The sequence below is a fragment of the Lathyrus oleraceus genome, chromosome 5 (assembly GCF_024323335.1).
Source record: "Lathyrus oleraceus cultivar Zhongwan6 chromosome 5, CAAS_Psat_ZW6_1.0, whole genome shotgun sequence".
NCBI classification, from domain to species: Eukaryota; Viridiplantae; Streptophyta; class Magnoliopsida; order Fabales; family Fabaceae; genus Lathyrus; species Lathyrus oleraceus.
The window spans coordinates 401,039,489-401,052,770 of record NC_066583.1 but is presented as its reverse complement, the minus strand read 5'-3'; the positions used below and the strand labels follow the sequence as shown (position 1 = coordinate 401,052,770).

Sequence of the window (13,282 nt, the reverse complement as noted above, 5' to 3'; positions counted from 1 at the left end):
GAAGCGTAATCAGCAACAGACATGTTACCCTGCTTCAGTTCTAGAAATTCCATCTCCTTCTTACATCGCACATCAGCAGGAAAATATTTCTCCAGAAAGACCGTCTTGAACATTTCCCAAGTCATCTCAGCACCTGGTACTTCAATTCTCTGGCGAGTGTTATCCCACCAGTTTTCAGCCTCTTCAGATAACATATGCGTACCAAACTGCACCTTCTGTGCTTCAGTACACGTCATCACCCGGAAAATCTTCTCAATTTCCTTCAGCCAAATCTGAGCACCATCTGGATCATAGCGCCCTTTGAATGTAGGAGGGTTATTCTTCAGAAACCTTCCCAAATTCCTAAACTCGTCGACCGACGGATTCTGCTGCGCCTGCATAGCCTGCGCCATAGCAGCCAAAGCCTCAGCAATCGCACAGTCATTTTCTCCAGCCATACTCTGCACAACACAACCACAACCGTTAAATATCGACAGTGTCATTTACACTAATCGACCAACAGGGAAAACCTCACATTATGACTCGACTGGACTGACTATGCTCTGATACCACTAATGTAACACCCTTCTACCCAAACGACATATTTAAATAGATTATCAGAGTACAACATGTAGAAGAGTTTACATCTCTTACAACATAACACTTATCGCATCACAACATAAAACATATTATTTATTTTATTAAAACTTCGCAGCGGACAACAACATAAATATTATCATTCATCATATAACAATTCATAATAATATTTCAACATTATTTCAACAAAGCATCTCAACCTATTAGTCATCATAAACAACGTAAATAATAACCAATTATCTATCGAATCCCATAACCCCGGTGTCACATGACCAGAGCATTTGACTCGACTCTGTAGAATAACTCTACACTTATTCTTCAAACCTCAACAATAGCTACTCCTCTTTATCTGCACATTGCTCATCATAGATGAACATAAACACATGCAGAAGGGGTGAGAATTACATTATTAAATAATAATATAACGACAGAAATATAAACATAAATATATTTCACATATACCAACACAGCTCATCATAATCATCATAATCAACATACTCATGAACATCAACAAAACAACATATCAAATGCAATGCACACACCCATGCATGACTCAACACGACTCGGTATACCCATTTTGTGACCAACTACAGGATCACCACTCCCAGATTCATCACCATAGAATCCGAGTTCCCCACAAGGAACCAAGCCTCTCAACAAGCCCGGAGTCAACAACATCATTGGAACTCAGTCCGTTCATCACTAGGCATCGGCCTTTCAGGAATGCATGCACACCAAACATGCATCATAATCAACATAACAACAACAGCACCATATAGTCATGTTATCATCATCATTAATACATTTTATCGCAAGAGCATATCACATCCTGCCACATAATCAAACACAGTATTAGCACACTCTACTAATATCTATACTATTCAAAACAACGGGAAATGAACCCTCGTATATCTTGCATCAGCTAAGTTACCTCGCTCAGCCTAAACAATCAACAACTGCACAACAACAGTCCAGGAAAACCACAAGTTTGCCCATACGCGTATTGCCTATGCCCATACGCGTATTGCCCGCGCCTGCCCAAATCCATACGCGTATTGCCCATGCCCATACGCGTATGCTACGCGTATCACATTCCCATACGCGTACCAACAGAGACCAAAACACGTTCAAAACATCATCTTCCTCATCCATACGCGTATTGCCTAGCGCCATACGCGTACCAGCCATTTCATACGCGTATTGCCTAGTGCCATACGCGTATGACCAGGAACCAGATTCCCAGATCTGCAATGGCTTCCTCTGCTACGAGATCTATCCAAATTCATCCTTCCACAGTCCCAATTTCACACAAATCACTCATATCATCTAACACGAATCATCCCCTATTCGATTTCACAAATCCTAACATCATTACATATACTTTCTATGAATTCCTTCGATTAAAATCCCAATTTTGTTCATCCAATATGTCACCATTTTCAGCATATTATCGTTTAATAAGGTTCAGACCCCTTACCTCTTTGGATTGAAGGAAGTTCTGAGCAGACTTTTGCCTTTTCCTCTTCCTTCTCTTTCTCTTCAGCGTTTCTCCCCTTTCTCTGACTCTGAGGCAACAACACGTGAAAACTCTGAGTTCTCCCTTTGGCCTCTTTTATCCAATTCCACTTTTACCCTTCCACTCTTCATATTCCATTTATTTTATTTATTTAATTATTATTAAAATAAATAACATCTCTAATAATGATAATAATTCCCAATATTATTTAATAATTCACTTTATCTTCAAATAATCATATTAAAATAATATTTAAATTATTCTAACGATAATCGGGGTGTTACACAATCCATATAGAACCCCAGCTTGTCGGTTCATAAAGGTTGTGAGCCTCATTACTTGTTGTATGCTTAAAACCTTGATCAGATATACATGAAATTGTTGGTTTCGTTTGAGGATTGTGAAACCCTAGCTCATGGGAAGGATTGTTTGGTCATTATGATCTACATCATGTCATTCATTAAGTTCACTAGAGGATTATGGTTTCATAGTGTTAATCATTCAAATCATCCATTTGATTCTTGATTCCATATGTATTGTTGCATTGATTCATTGGTACATTCATACTTCCATTCATTTCCTTTGACCACGGTCCATTTTCTGTCAGGGTCATTCATCCATTGTGGTGCATATTATAATAGTCTCTGATTCTAGGTATTCCATCCATTGCATGATATATGGTTCATGACATGTTTCCGAATTTGGATTTGACATTGGTTGAATTTCCATGTGGAACCATACTTGATCGTCTTGTTTAGCCTAAGTACCCATAATCATTTTGTCCTTTTTCAAATTGTTTTCAGATTGATTTTGGAAATGCAAGTTAATCCTAGAAGTTTCAAATTGATTTTTTGAACTCCAAATTTGACTTTTTTGAAGATTCAAATAGACTTTTGAGAATTAGATTAATTTCGGGGAAATTATCTCATCATTTTGTTTAGCAAATTAGTTTTAGAGAATATTGATTTTTTTTATTTCAAATTAATTTTGACATTCTATTTTAATTGTTAGATTTTTTTTTTATTTCACTAATGGGCCATGTTAAAATTCAGATTCTTAAACCCATTTAGCTAACCCAATTTCATTTACAAAAAAACCAACCCAATATCCATTTACCAAAAACCAACCCAATACCCATTTACCAAAACCTTATATCCATTTACCAAAACCAAATCAAATTCCATATCCAATTCCAATATTCATTTTCAATATCTATATAACTAATCAATATCCAATATTCATATCCATTAAAATCATATAAAACCAATTCATTACCAATCCAAACCATATTACAACATGGATCAACCATTCAAATGACATGCGTAAGTAACAATACCAAGCCAACAAACCAACCGGTCTGCTAATCCATCATACATTGAGTATCGCCGCCATAGTCCATCTTGCAACATTGGCATATGAATTCTGCAATAGACAAAGACAGTTGCCAAGGCCATGTTTAGGCAAAATCAGTTGCTAAGCCTAAAGCCTAAAGCCAAAGCTGTTACCAAACCAAAGGTCGCTGCAAGGTCAAAGTGGTAGCTGCGAAGCCCACAAAAAACCCACTATCAAGCCCAGAACTGTCACGGCTAAGACTAAGCCTATTGTTGCCAAGGAAAAAGTTGTTGTCAAGCCCAAGGCAGGTGTGAAGCCAAAGTCTAAGGTGAAGCCGACGAAGGTTGCTAAGAGATCTGTAAAGACAACACCAGGGAAGAAAGTTGTTGCTGCAAAGAAAGTTCCGGTTGAGAGCGTGAAGGCTAAGAGTATCAAGTCTAGGCAAAACAGGTTGATGTTTCAAAACTTCTTAACAAGGATGAATACCTCGGAGTTATTTTTGGACAACAGACAACGCAACTTTACTTTGTTGCTAGTGTCGAAGATGATGCATCATTGGCCCTGCAAACCAAAAGGAAATCAGTAAAATTGCATGGCAACGACTTGATAACCTTCAACCTTCGAGTGACAGAGTGATATCTCGTGGGATCATTGTTTCTGACCAAAGAAAGAACCGAAACTAACCTCTTGAACCACCATTTCACTCTAACCCGAGAACCCGCGACAATGTCCAGAATTCAACATTTCACCAATCTTTAACCTGCATAACAAAGCCAACAATGCAGTCAGTTCAGTACAACAAATATGCAACTAGTAAAGCTTCTATATCGTACGGCGCATCTGTAAACAACTAACAGGTAAAATTAGAATAACAGCTTTCTTTTTTTCATTTAAGTATAACACAAATAAGGCTTAGCTTTCCATTTAAATCCAATTTCATTAACCTCTCAATATGACAGGTCTAACAAAATCGATATAACTAACGGTCATAACCGTCACTAACAGATTTCAACAACTCAAACATAACTAACTAAGATTGAATCTCCTAACTAAATCTCCTTTTCACTTCTAACTAATTCTAACACTGTTATGTAACCTCTAACCAACTTGAATCAAGTGAAAAAATTTGAATTGACAGAGTTAGTATTATGTTAACTCACCCTTTCCTATATATTCAGATAAACCTCCACCATCTTCATTATTCATTTTTTCACTCTACATGCAAGGAAGCACAAAAAGACTCAGATTCTCACACTCATCACACCTTCAGTCCTCACTCTTTCCACATGTAGGTTCTCTTCAAATCACTCACACACAGGCAGAATTCCATTCCTGCGGAAGAAGGAAGAATGTGGAGGAAGGAAGAATTCACAAATTCAAGAATTCCTCGGTACGTTCTCTTTCACTCTCTGTTCTCCATCGTTATCAATACCATGGTGCAGTTTTCGGGAATAAGGATCAAAACCCTAACGATGGGGACTTTGATTACTCCATTGGAGCACCTGATTTCAAGAATTAGGTGTTTAAGGTTCGTCAACTTTTGTTTCGATTCGAATAGTTTATAAGGAATTAGAAAAAATCATTGGTGGATTCAGACTCCTCGCATGATTTCGGTTTGTTTGATGTTATTTATTCAAGTGGAGAGGCGCCTCAGCCGTCGGAGACAGCCTCCGGCACGGCGGGGGAGAAACGGAAACAAAGATGAGTAAGAGATGAGGCACTTTCTTCCATTTTGAATTTGAATGTTTGCATTCCAATCATTTACACGTGCCTTAAATAACTTTGACTCATTAAAGATCATATTAATGCCTTCTCTCTGCTGACTCATCGCCACACATTTCCATCTTATCTTTTTTTCATTTTTGGCATGTTGTACATATCTGTTTGGGCCTTGTTGTGATGGGCTTTAGCCAATCTTGCTGGGGAAAGTTTTATCTTATACCCCTACATTTATCCTTCCACCCCATATTTTATAAAAAAATATCAATTTTATCCTTATATATTTTTAAATAATTTATTATTTTATTATTTAAATATTTTTTAAATTTTATTTTACATACCGGAAGACTTTGTAAAAGAATTCCGGTAGTCATTTTTCACGTATTTTTTAAACTTTTTTTTATGTACCGGAAGACTTTACAAAAGAGTTCCGGTACACAAAAATTGACTACCGGAACTCTTTTACAAAGTCTTCCGGTATAATAAAAAAAAGTCAAAAAATGTTTGAAAAATGAGTACCGGAACTCTTTTGCAAAGTCTTCCGGTTCACAAAAATTGATTACCGGAACTCTTTTGCAAAATTTTCCGGTACACAAAAAAATGATAAAAAAATATTTGAAAATGACTACCGGAACTCTTTTGTAAAGTCTTCTTGTACATAAAATTTGACTACCAGAACTCTTTTGCAAAGTCTTCCGGTACACAAAAAAAATATTAAAAAAATATTTAAAAAATGACTACCGGAACTCTTTTGCAAAGTCTTCCGGTACACAAAAATTGACTACCGGAACTCTTTTGCAAAGTCTTCCGGTACATAAAAAAATGCTTGAAAAATGACTACCGGAACTCTTTTGCAAAGTCTTCCGGTATACAAAAATAAAATTCTAAAAATATTTAAAAAATAAAATAATAAATTAATTAAAAATATATAAGGATAAAATTGGTATTTTTTTATAAAATATGGGGTGGAAGGATAAATGTAGGGGTATAAGATAAAACTTTCCATTTCGGGACAAGGGTCATTCTCACTTTTTTTTGGGCATTTTATTATTTTTGTATTAGTTTTTAGAATTAGGTTAGGTTTATTATGATTTTAGTTTTAATTAGTTTTTTAGGTTAATTATATTTTGTTTAAAATTAGAAGTTATTAGATTTTAGAATTAATTCGTTTAATAGGGTTTGTTAGAAAGATTAATTCATTAATTTAATTAGATATTAAAATTGATTTTAGGAAATTAGTTTAATCTTTTAGAATATTAGAACATTAGAACATTAGATTTGACTAGATTTAATTGATTTTCATTAGGATTTTCATTTCTAGAAATTAATTCAATATTAACCGATTTGTGAATAATGACTGTTTTGTCCCTAGGTTTAGAAATAACTTAATTTGCACGCTCCCCTAGTTTAGGACTTGTAGAGATATTCTAATTGATCAACTAACCCTTTAGGTAGTTGTATTCATTTTCAACTAACTTTTTCCCAACTGATTAAGTTGATCAAAGTATGCTTTGATCGACTAAATCCTTCGACTGTGCTTAATTCCCCAAGCTTAGTCAAGTGATCAAAAGTTCCTTGACCACTTGATAAAAAAAATCCTTGTAATCAAGATGTACTGGATACTGGATCTCCAACTTCAATCAAGATTTAAATATCAAGATCAAGATCAAGAGTTCAAGAATTTGAATCAGTACAAGACAAGACTATTATTCAAGCACTACAAAGGTCAAATTCAATACTTGTCGATCATGAGCCAAGTTATGTGCCATGAGTCTTAAGTAATAGAGAAGGAATGAGACTGGAGAATTCCTACCCCTATTCTGAATATCTTTGGGTACGGGACGAATGACCCAGTTGCTCACTGTATTCATCTCTATTCATAGGCTTTAGCACAATTTGATTCAAGTTAATTGTCAAGCCTCTTCATCATTCAAAGATAACCCTTCATCATAGGAAGCTGCAAGGAAAGTCAAATTCAACACTCATTGATTATGATATAAATTGTACGCCAGGAGCCTTAAGTAATAGAGAAGGAATGAGACTGGAGAATTCCTACCCCCATTCTGAATATCTTTTGGTACGAGATGAATGACCTAGTTGCTCACTGTATTCACCTTTATTCATAGACTTTAGTGCAATTTAAATCAAATAATTGATAAGTCTTTCTACACAGACGTGAAGATCAGACTGAAGATCAAACTTCAACCTCCCGGGGTTTCTTTTCTATCCTTTCATCTCTATTCATAGACTTTAGTACGATTCAAATCATGACTCTCATTTCAGAATAAAAGCAAACTCACCTCATCAAACTCAATTTTACCTATGGACTTCATTTTCAGTTTAAAACCTTTTCAGAAAGAACGTATTACTTTTGCTCTACCGTGAACGACGCTTAAGCCTCCATGTGTGAGCAAGCAATATTTAACTACTAGAGTGCGATTCGAGTTTATCCATTCTACCGCAAACAGATGGCCGTCTAAAGCTCCCATGCTCTAGCATACAAGCCAGTCAACAGTAGAACGCAAACGTTAACACTGTCCACTAAAAAAAACTAACGCATCCGTCCTAGTTCCACGAACTACGGAGCTCTGATTTCCTCATTGCACGAATGAGGATACGTAGGCACGAGGGCCCAAATCCTTGGCGAGCACACTTATCTACTAACCCCTCGTTTCCCCTTTCGCGAGTAATCTTTTGATAATAACACCTATTCTTGCAAAGAACATTCAAAACGGTTCCCATGGAGTACGATGGATGTTAGGGGTGTTGATACCTTCCCCTTGCATAACCGACTTCCTTACCCTTTTCTCTTTCCCCCGATTTTTATCGATGTTTTCCCTTTCCTTCTGGAATAAATAAAGTTCGATGGTGACTCTGTTGTATCTTTGAGCGTGCGATGCGCTCGGGTATAATTTGTGTAGCTTCAATAACAAGTATGGCCTAAACCAAAGGATAACATTGTTTGAACTCAAACAAGGGATGGAATATGACCCCAAGAGAAAAACTGACGTTGACCGATATGTGGACTAGCCGGCAATGTCTGCCACTATATGGTATACCCGAAAACAAGGAGAATTAAGTGTTTGGGGATACTCTAAACAACTCTTAGTTCACAAGGTGACATAAGACGGAGCTCAAACGAATAATGTATTTGGATCAAAGATAACTGATATATCATATGAAGTGAATGAAGGTTGAATTTGAATGTATCATGGAAATGAATGGAGTGAAGTGACCAAAGTCACAAGATTGAATATTTTGGTAACAAGTGACTGAAAAGGTGGAGTTTGAAACCAAAGGTAAAGGTATATTGGAATCCATAGGAGAAGTGAGATTTGTGCCATTGAGGGAAACATCGTCTTAACCAAAAAAGAAGGAATTAAATGTCTGGGTACGAGTCAAACGACTCTAGGTACAAACACGGACTGCTGTTATATCGTCCTAAACGGGTATATATGGAATTCCAAAGGAATTAGTTTTTTGGATTCAAAGAAACAAATGTCACTAAGGTGAACGGTTCAATGATTGAAGGTGGATAATGGATCATGAAAGATATGAATGATGCCCTAAGGCAGGAGGAGGAATAATTAGGAGTATGCTCACCAAGGATTCGCATCCTCGTTCTTACATATTCTCATCGTGCAATGAGAAAATCAGAGCAATCATAGTTCGTGGAACTACGAGAACAAAGAGAGATTGAAAGTAATGAAAAGTATAACTAGTACCAACACAATGGTGACAAGGGAACTCACAAATGGAAGTGAACTTTGAACCAAAGAGTAAACCAACGTCTTAACCAAAAATAACGAATTAAATGTCTGGGTACAATCCAAATAACTCTTGGTTCATAAGGTGGATTGTTGCTATATCGTCCTATAAGGGTATATGCGGGGGCCAAAAGAAAGTATTGTTTTATACAAGGAACAATATAAAACTAGCTAGGAAACAAACAGTTTGAGATCAAAGAAGGATAGTATCTAGGATCTATGAAAGAGATAAACTCTGAACCGAAGAGCAAATCAAAGTCTTAGCAAAAAAAGAATGAATTAAATGTTTGGGGACGATCCAAAAAACTCTTGATTCATGAGTGTCATACCCCAATTTTGTCCGGTCCTTGGTGACATCAAGTCTTCAATGACATTTTTCATCTGTTAAGATCCTTAAGAAAATATATGTTGCATTTGTTTTTACTGAAGCATGGGATGGTATGTGCATTTTTGGATAACAAAGCCCATTGTGGTTTACCCATGAGATCTTTTTGTTTCAAAGACCCATTTGCATAAACGTGTCCATAATTTAAAATGTGGTTTGAATCTTTTTACATTACTAATCCAAAATCCATTTGATTATTGGTAAGGTATTAAAAGCCATGGATATTTTTATGATCACTAAACCCATTTGCACGTCTCAAATACATATGCCAAATCTCTAAACCATTCATAAAAATCCTTAAACTAAACTTGCATCTTTTCTAAGCAAGTATGTTAGTTTAAAGATTAAGATATCACACGCACGAATATTTAATTGGTTTTTAGGATCAAAGTTTGAAAGTGCAACCTTTTTGTGACATGTTTTATCTTAGGCATCTTTGGCACATTTTTATTTTTGTTAATAGTAATGTTTTAAAGTTAATCAAATTGAAAATCCATTAGATTACATTGTTTAGCCCAATCCATTGTCAATTTGAATTATAGCTTAAATTTTCTTTTGATTAATATAATTAAATTGTTAAGGCAAGGTTTCCAAATAAATTCCGAATAATCCAAAATTACAAGTAATCAAAAAAGGCCAATGCATAATAACAAGGGGTTACACATTTAACCCAAATTTTCAAAGTCTGAAGTATTCTAATTAATTTCAAATTCCTAATGATCCAAAGGTACCTACATGACCACTCAAAAGAGCCTAAATTTAAGTTGTGCAAATCTTACATGATTAATCTCAAGGGTTATATAATTAAATCCAAATATTAGTACAAAGTTTTGAGTACATTTAAAATAAGATGAAAAGTTGAAATAAGCTGTAAATACAGCAGTCTAAAGCAGCAACTCATCAAAGACTTCTTCAAAGCCAATGGTTTGAAATTCACGCCCCAATTCTAGCCTCCAAAGCTGGCGTCGCCCCTTTTCACTCAATGTCCTTTCACCTTTTGCAAACCTGCAAAACCAATTCACAATTTAAAAACAGCTTATCAAATAAGCACTTTAAAAAAACTAGAAAATAAATGATGGAATAAGCAGATTAACTCTTTACACAATAAACCAAGAAGAACGTTCAAGGTCACATTCCAATATCCAAACCAACAACCTTAAGTCCATAAGATTAATCATCCCACGAAATCTGGAGAAAGGATAGCTTAGCAAGTTATCTCAAAACCAACAATCAACATATATAAACAACAAAAATTAATTAAGAGAGGACACGTTTTGAAAAACTGGGAAGAAATTGTTAAAAGATTTTTTCTCTGATAAACCACAAACAAAAACAAGACACAGTTTTCTTTGAAAAATTCAACAGAACAATCACATATTTCCCAACTCAAACCAAGCCAAGCATACGTTCCAAGAAATCCAGAAGCATCAATCAAACAACACATAGAACATCCCAAAACCCTAATAGTAAAAACCGAGTATCAACAACATTCAAAACAGAAAAATAAAGTAGAACGAAAATAGAAGGAGTGGAACTCATCTTGAGCAAGAGAAGGAGCATCGTCGGCGACCAGCTTCCGGTCAAGTATTTTTCTTTTCCTTTCGCTTTTAATGCTTGTACTACCTCGTTTGTTGTCATGAGAGGATGAGATTTCCAAGGTTCAGTTTAAGAAAATCCCTGTTTTGATTTTTAGGGTTTTCCTATTTTTGTGGTTTGGTTGATCTTTGTTGGAAACTGAGGGAGGATCTTTGATCTTTGGCCAAAAAGGTGAGTTTTGGTGTTTTTTTTAGGGTTGAGGGTGGTGGTCACCGGAGAAGCCGGTGACGGCCGCCGCGCATCGCCGCTTCTCCGATGAAGGTTGCTCGGAGGTGGTGGTGAAATTGCAGAGTAATTTCCTTTTTTCCGTTTAGGTGAAGTAGAGAGAGAGAGAGCGTAGAGAGAGAGTGGAATGAGAGGAATGATCTCACTTCCTCTGTTTTCTTGTTTTATATTTTATTATTATTATTTTGGGGTGCCACGTGGCCCCTCATGGCGGTGCCATTTGTTGGGTTCAACCAGGGGATCCTGTGTGGATCCCCCACCATATGGTGGTACACCCTTACATGCATTCCCTTTGATCTTTGACCCAGTCAAAGTATGTTGAACGTGTGACCCTGATTTCCCCATATCCAGTCAACCTTTGACCAAGCCATTTAGGGCTTTTGGTAATTTCGTTTGGGCCAATGCTGTTTGGGTCCAAAGACATGATTTCTATTTAAATCCCCCATTCTATTTCCAGCAACATCTTGGGTTGGGCTTTTCTCCTACTTGGGCCATTTGCTTGCATTTTTAATTTATTTTATTTATTCTGTTTTATTTCTACACATATAAAAAATACAACAGATTTGTGTGGCTATTAAATAAAATAAAACAATACTTTAGTTTACTTACTTTATTTCAAAATTATAATTATGTTATTATTATTATTAACTTTTAATAGTAAATATGTAATCATATTATTATTATTATCATTAATTTTTAATAGTAAATATGCGATTATATTATTATTATTAATACTTAATAAATATGCAATTATTTGGTTATATTCATTATTTTTTTTATTGCTTATTATTTAATTAAAATAAAATAATCCATTAAACATTCAATTAATTAATTAGTTATATCATCACTAATGTCCTTCATAACTTAGATAATTGTTTATCTTGTGGAGTGTATGTGCATGGTTATTCTTTATTTATTTGTTTATACTGAACCTTGAGTGCACACGAAATGACATGTTACAATCGTGACGAAATTAGGTCGCTTTCACCGACTTAAAAATCATTTCGAGCCAATTTTAAAAAGAAACAAATAAAACTCCTCGATTCAACATCGAGCCCATTTTTCAAATACCTTTGTAAGTCGATTGCTTTTTAAGCATCGCCATCAACTTCACGTAGCTTACTTTTGGGCTTTCTTACAATGAGACCTATTCGGTTATTAATTAATTAATTAGATGATGGATTCACTAAAATTCAATTCATTCACAAAATACAAATTTAAAACCTCGATCCGACATCGAGTATTCTTTATTAAGAATTAAAATACCTGGTCACAATTAAACGTTATTTCATTTAGGAATAAAAGGGGAAATGGTTTTGAGTTTTCAACTCCTATCCTCGATTATTTAAACACGAACTCTTGTACTCAATTAATCGAACAACCGTCATTTCTAATCCACCAAAGCACAAACAAATCAAATTCTTTTACAATAAGAAATAAAAAGGGAGATAACTTTGAGTCTTCAATTTTTTTCCCCGACTATTTGAATACAAGCTCTCTTACTTGTTAGTCAAATAATTGTCGTTCCTCCACAAATCTCCAAACCCCGATTAAATCAAAATATTTTCACAGTAAGATAAGTGAAAAAGGAGTCGACTTTGAGTTTTCAACTTCACTCCTCAATTGGTCGAATGCGAGTTTTCTTACTCGGTCAATCAAACAATTGTCATTTTTCCGCAAACATACAACTTAATCAAATCATTTTCTTAACAGCTATACGAAAAGGGAGATGGTGTTGAGTTTTTAATTCCTCTCCTCAAATGCTTGGATATGAGTCGTCTGACTCAGCCATTCAAGTATTTGTCGTTCATGCTAAAATACGTCAACCTTATACAGCCTTATCTTCATAAATATTCAGATGAAACAAAAAGTGGTCTAGAGCTTCTATTCGTTTTCTCGATTATTAGGACACAAGTTGTCTTACTCGATTATCCGAGTATTCGTCATCCTTCCAAAACACCTTAACTATTATCAGATCTTTCCTATAATTAAAGATGAAAAAGAAAGTGGTCTAGAGTCTTCTACTCCCTTTCCCGACTCTTAGGATACGAGTTGTCTTACTCGACTATCCGAGTGATCGTCATCTAACCAAAAATATCTCAACCAATCAAAACATCCAACATATTAATCCGACTTGCCATCTCCGTGTGACCTAAACTCTTTCCA

The 13,282-nt window shown here is 35.4% G+C and overlaps 1 long non-coding RNA gene across 1 annotated transcript; it reads right to left on the bottom strand.

Moving 5' to 3' along the window:
• Window positions 1-3,335: 3,335 nt before the first annotated feature.
• LOC127085109 (uncharacterized) lies at window positions 3,336-5,198 on the bottom strand. Its single transcript, XR_007788939.1, has 3 exons — window positions 4,585-5,198; window positions 4,109-4,184; window positions 3,336-3,985 (listed from the first exon to the last, which is right to left on the bottom strand). It is a non-coding gene; the product is annotated as an uncharacterized LOC127085109 (long non-coding RNA).
• Between the last annotated feature and the right edge of the window lie 8,084 nt (window positions 5,199-13,282).